This window comes from Apis dorsata, unplaced genomic scaffold, assembly GCF_000469605.1.
Source record: "Apis dorsata unplaced genomic scaffold, Apis dorsata 1.3 scaffold_82, whole genome shotgun sequence".
In the NCBI taxonomy this organism is placed as follows: domain Eukaryota; kingdom Metazoa; phylum Arthropoda; class Insecta; order Hymenoptera; family Apidae; genus Apis; species Apis dorsata.
The window spans coordinates 948,894-954,795 of record NW_006263380.1 but is presented as its reverse complement, the minus strand read 5'-3'; the positions used below and the strand labels follow the sequence as shown (position 1 = coordinate 954,795).

The window sequence follows — 5,902 nt, the reverse complement described above, 5'->3', positions numbered from 1 at the left end:
CGAGGATCTTGAAGTGGGGATTCTCGTTTCGGTGTGGGATCGCCACAGGCGGGCCGTGATAGTTCGAATCTCTGTAAGCGTTTCGACTGGTGGTGGTCGCCTCGTCGGCGCTTGTCTCGCTTCTGCCACCGTCCAAGTAGTTGAGATGATGATTCGGATGATGCTGATGATGATGACTCGTCGCACGATGACCGTAATGGCACTGGCTCTCTTGACAGGACTCCGTTAAGAAATCCTCATCGACTATTACCGTACCTGGAAAACAGCCTTCTGCTTAGAGGATATCCAACTTTGATCCCCTTCCATCGAACGAATATATATATATATGTATTTTTATTTCTTTTTTTTTTTTTTTCTATCGCGAACGGAACAAATTTGGACCGTTAATCGTTCCGATAAGACGCGAGGAATGCATGATTTCGACTCTAATCTCAGAATTATTTCAATAACAAGCAACGAATACCGGTTACGCTTACCGGAAGATGATTTAGTATGTATTTCTCTCTACCCTTTTTCTACCCACCGACAACCATTCCGTATCCATTTTTTCGCGAAACGAGTCAGAACGGCACGAGATAGACGGACAACACGAGACAGGCAGACACAGAAGCGCGAAACGGGCAGATCTCCGAGGAATTCAACAGAGATAAGACAACTCTTGCCGTTAAACTTCGGCAATTGATTCGTTCGAATTCCCTTCGTAGAATCTTTGGTGTTTGCCTTGGAAAGTCGAATTGATGGATCGATTCACGCGTATTTTTCCCCTCTGTCTGCTTCCTCTCTCTCTTTCTCTCTCTCTCTCTCTGTCTACTCGTATTTTCCAGTTCGAACGATTGAGGCACGGATCCCGTAGATCCTCGCCGCCTAGGCCCCCGAGTTTTCGTCGATCCATGGAATGTCGATCCGAAGTTTCGGCGATCCGTGCGAAGAGTGTCCTTGAGAGGCAAGGAACTCCGGGGCGTCCGATTGGTGGTCGGTGGTCAATATCACAGGCGCGGATTTCGGCTCGCTAGGAATTTTCCTCAGGCCTCCATCTACGGTTACACACCAGCACCAAAACAGTGTGAGAGAGGGAGGGAACACGAAGGAAGGGACGAGAATCCCGTTCCCAGAAACTTGGTGCGGAAACTTCGTGCGTTTGGCGTGCAGAAAGAAGTTTGCTTGTCGGTGGAGAAGAGAAGAGAGAGGGGAAGCGAGGCGAGAAGCGAAGCGGCGGCAAGCTTTCGAGCGGGAGAGGAGAAGGAGGAGGAGGAGGAGGAGGAAGCGAGAAAAGAGGACGCGGCCGTTGGGTCGAGTTGGTATCGATTAGTTTGATTCGCGTGTTCATCCCAATTAACGAAACGCGCTCGACCTTGTCGTATCGTTAGTGCTTGTTTCGCGTGTTATCGAGCTCGTACGCTCGATGCAAATTTTTAATTACACCGGATATTCCGCTCTGGTAAAAAAATTGACTATCGCTTTGTGCGTGTCTTTGCGCGCTCGTGCGATTCTTTCATTCTTACGGAGCAAGAATCGGAAAGATGATGGATCGAGATCGGAGATCGGGGATGCAAAGAGTCGGCCAACTCTAACTAAACTATCCAACTAAACTAAAATTCTCTATTCTAAAATGCGAAATATATAAATATATATATATACACGTGCATCCGCTTTGGATACCGAGGATATATACCCTCTCGCTTACCGTTCCCGTGACGAAGCTCCTCCTGGGCCTTGTAAAATTCGGCGAGCTCCCTGCCCGAGCACAGAGGGGTGCCCACCTGGGTGGTGCTGTTGAACAACGAGTAATCCACCTCGTAGCCCTGCCTCTCCTTCGAGTACGTGACCATCGGCTCGAACCTGTAACCCCACAGGATCTCCTGGGGCAGGTAGCTCGATCTCGCCTGGGTGGTTTGCCCGGTCGACTCTATCGTTCCCTCGAGGATGGCCACGATCTCGAACCTTTCCGTCAGCATGTCCTCCGCGGACATGTTGTAGAACGGGGACTCCTCGTTTATCCTGTGGACGATCGTTGTCGGCCATATGAAGAACAGGTTCCCGTTCTGCCCGTCCGTCCCCACCGCCAATTCCTGTTGATTCTGCGACAACACCTCCCCCTCCTTCGTCGTCCTCGACCTTATCAGCTGAGCCCTGATCGCTGCCCCGATTATGTGACTCTTCCTCATGTCGCCCACCCGAAACATGAGGCACAGCTCGCCGTCCCTCTGACAGATGACCGCGTTCCTCGAGAACAGCAACGTTTGAGTCCTCTGCTTCGGCCTGCTCATCTTAGCGAACACTATGCCCACCATGAACGCCTGGATCATCACGCCCACGATGCTCTGGATGCACATGACGAAGATCGCCTCCGGGCACTCCTCGGTCGTGCCACGGCTCCCGTAACCGATCGTGTGCTGGGTCTCGATGCTGAACAGGAAGCAGCTCGTGAACGAGAATATGTTGTTCACGCAAGGCGTCCAGTTGTTCTCGATCTGGTAGGGCGGCAAGTGGCGCTCCTCGAAGTCGCCGTGGCTGAACGCGATCAGCCACCAGATCACGGCGAAGCCCAGCCACGAGAGGACGAAGCTCAGGCTGAAGCAGAGCAACATCCATCGCCATTGGGTGTCCACCAGGGTCGTGAAGATGTCTCGTAGGAAGCGCAGGGAACGTCGAGAGATACGGGACTGGAGGACGTTGCAGTCCCCGTTCTTCAGCACGGCTCGACGACGTAGCTTTCGCGTTGGCCATGCTCGGTACCGACTCCTGAAAAACGATCACAGAAATCGCGCCATTCCGTCAATCAAACAATTTTCAAGATTTTCAAGAGAAATCGTTGGAAATTTTTTTTTTTTTTTTCGATTTTTTAGAACCGTCTTTCGATCCTTTCGTTCTTACGATCCTCGAAAAAGTTTAAAAGTTCGCGACGTGAGAAATTTAAAACTCGTTGAGGAGAGTTTTTAAATAGATTTTACGCGATTTTCATTCGCGACTCATTGGTTCAAAACGATAGATTGAAATTGATCGCGCTCGTTTCTTTTCTTTTCTTTTTTTTTCTTTTTTTCTAACGATAATCAATCTCGAGTTTCCGCGAAAACAACGAAGATGACGGCGTTGGATAACGACGTCGAATGATTCCACGAAAGATTCTTCGGATTGTTACAGGTGCGAAATAAATCATCGACGTAGAACCGAATCTCGAACGTTTCGATCGCGACATCTAATTATGCTGTACATAATATGTAATATTTCTCTCTCTCTCTCTCTCTCTCGCACAACAACAGACGGAATAAATTATTTCTCGGAACGAGAAGACGTGAGATCGCGCTACGAAATTGTCGCCCAAGGCCTCGTCGACTTTTGTACACACGTTTCTTAACTTAATTTGAATCTGTCGCGGATTTGAATAACAAATTTCGTACACCGTATTGTTGTTTTCCGCTCTCGTTCTTCTCTCCTTATTCGATCACGAACCACGATCTCGTTATGAAAATTCTCCTTAATACGCGAGATTTGCGCGTGAGAGAATAGATTTGTAAATCGTTATTTTCGAGGAGCGTGCAATACGCGAAATGCACACGGGAACACGAGTATTTTTATTTCGGATAAACGTACACACGTATACGTGACGATGATGGAAAATTTTATGGCCTATGCGTTCGTAGAGTGTACATTCCATTTTCGAAAATAAATGGGGATTATTTTCTCTCTTTCTCTTCCTTTCTTTCTTTTTTCTTTTTTTTTTTTTATCGAGAATAAAATACTCACGATGGATTTCTCCGCATTTTACGACATCTCGAATCACGAATCTTTCCATGACAAACCTCGATTGTCCCGACTTGATATTTCCAGTCAATTATGTCTTTCCAAAAACTTTCGACTCATCGATTCATCGATCGAGCGAATCTATTAGTCGGTTCGTTTAAATCAGTTTAATTTCGCCGAATCTCGTTTCCCCCTCGTTTTTACGATCGCTTTCGACCGTTCCCTCGAAACGACGAGTTTCTTTTTTTTACGACCAGCAAAAATGATTCCAACGGGACACGTGCGATTGTTTTATCGTCGAGCACTGTTGCCACTTGCTTTCGATTCCTCCGTCCTCATCGAGGGAAACACACTTCGAAACGCGTGGTCGAAATCCAACGATGATAAAGTAATCGCGAAATCGCGATTCGATCGATACCGATACGATCGATCTCGAGGAAAAAAGATGTTGAGAAAAGGACGGAGAATTGAGGAGAGAACGAGAGCACGGCGCGTGGTACAGAGAATATCGCCTCGGCCAGTTCGATGATCCGTCTGGAGACCTTCGCGCTCGCCACCCTTTCATACTCGCCAGAAGGAAGTCGCCATTTTGACTCCGACTACGATAACCGTAGCAACTGTTATCTACCAATTTATTTATTGCCACGCGTGAATCAATCGGTGATTCGCCGACACGCGGATCACTCCTCTCGTTTTTCTAAAACCGTTCAAACCGTTCGAGGGATCGACAGGATTTTTCACCTGAAAATTTGGCAAAATTTTATTTGCTCGGAAAAGAAGAAAAAAAAAAAAAAAATATGTGCGACGAATTCGATTTCGATTTCCATTCTCATGCACGCGCGCAGAACGAACGTTGGATCTTCGTTGAACGTGATATTACACGACCTCGAATAATTCGTCGGTTATCGGTTGATGTTATGTTCTACTGTTATCGAGAATGATAACGCTAGTTCACAACAAAGGCGATTTTTTTTTTAATTTTTATATTAAATGAAAAGAGAGGAAGAGAGAAAGAGAGAGAGAGAGAGAGAGAATAGATAGGAATTAAAAAATTGAAAGGAAAATATCGAGAGAATTATTCTAACTATTGCTATTTGAAATTCGTTTCTTTCAAAATATCCCCAGACTCGCAAGAATGCTCGTTAAATTAACACCCACGATATGACAGTTATTCCACGCGCGAAAAAATTACACGAGAGACGCGTATGCGAATTTATCAACCGTTTTTTTTTCAAGTAATTGTTTCCTCGTTATATCAACGAAACGTGGAGGGAGACGTTTTGAAATATAATCGCGTGTCGAGTTAAATTGATATATAAAAATAACGAGCAGGCAAATGAGCAGAGGATTGAATTAGAAAAAAAATATATATATAATATTCGTTCTTAATTTTTGTTCTAGAATAACTAAACATTCTTCGCTTATCGATAATCGTGTGCGATTCTCATTGAAATTTTACCTGCTTCTGAAAGAAGAATTCGAACTCTTCTGCACTTTTACTATAACGGGTGCGGGTTGGGTCAACGATGCCAACAATTTTTCCTTCTCCTCCATGTCCGGCGAGGACGACTTCGAAATTGGATCTTTCGCAACGTTCCCATTCATTTCTGCTTCTTCTTTTTTCTCTCTTCCTTTTTTTTTTTTTTTTTTTTTTTACCACGATTCGCTCGATTTTTTGGAGAAGGGAAATATACGATCTCACCTCGCGATCTCAACGATGATTTCCCGCTATATATTTCTCATGCTTTTCCTCGAAAAATAATAAAGTTTCTCATCCCTTGACAAATTTCTAGCTCGAATGTATCTCGATTGTATACGTATGTGTATAATCGTGAGAGATATCGACGCGATGCACCATGCAATCGCAATCCCTCGTTTCTTATCGCGCGGTAAGGATCAATGGTTTAAGGATTTTTTTTTTTTTTTCCTCTCGTAACACCGCGATCTTAACGTTTTCGCGCGATTCGTAGATAACGGACAACTTGTTTAATTTATCGACGCGCGAAAGAATTTCTACACGCGATCGTACGCGTTTCGTAAATACGGAAATTCTTAATAAATTTTCGTTTCCCAGACAGATAACCTGAATAATCTGTTATTTCTTCTTTTTTTTTTAAACTCGATTCTTTAAAAAAGAGATATATCGACGGTCGTAGATATA

General features: G+C 45.0%; 1 protein-coding gene and 1 pseudogene across 1 annotated transcript in view; both read right to left on the bottom strand.

Moving 5' to 3' along the window:
• The window catches only part of LOC102678435, a 15,269-nt pseudogene that overhangs the window by 994 nt on the left and 8,373 nt on the right, over positions 1 to 5,902 (bottom strand).
• The window catches only part of LOC102680039, a 34,268-nt gene continuing 30,976 nt past the window's right edge, over positions 2,611 to 5,902 (bottom strand). Inside the window, exon 10 of the mRNA XM_031508302.1 lies at positions 2,611 to 2,742. The gene's annotated coding sequence lies outside the window, so the exon portion shown is untranslated. The remainder of the gene's footprint in view (positions 2,743 to 5,902) is intronic.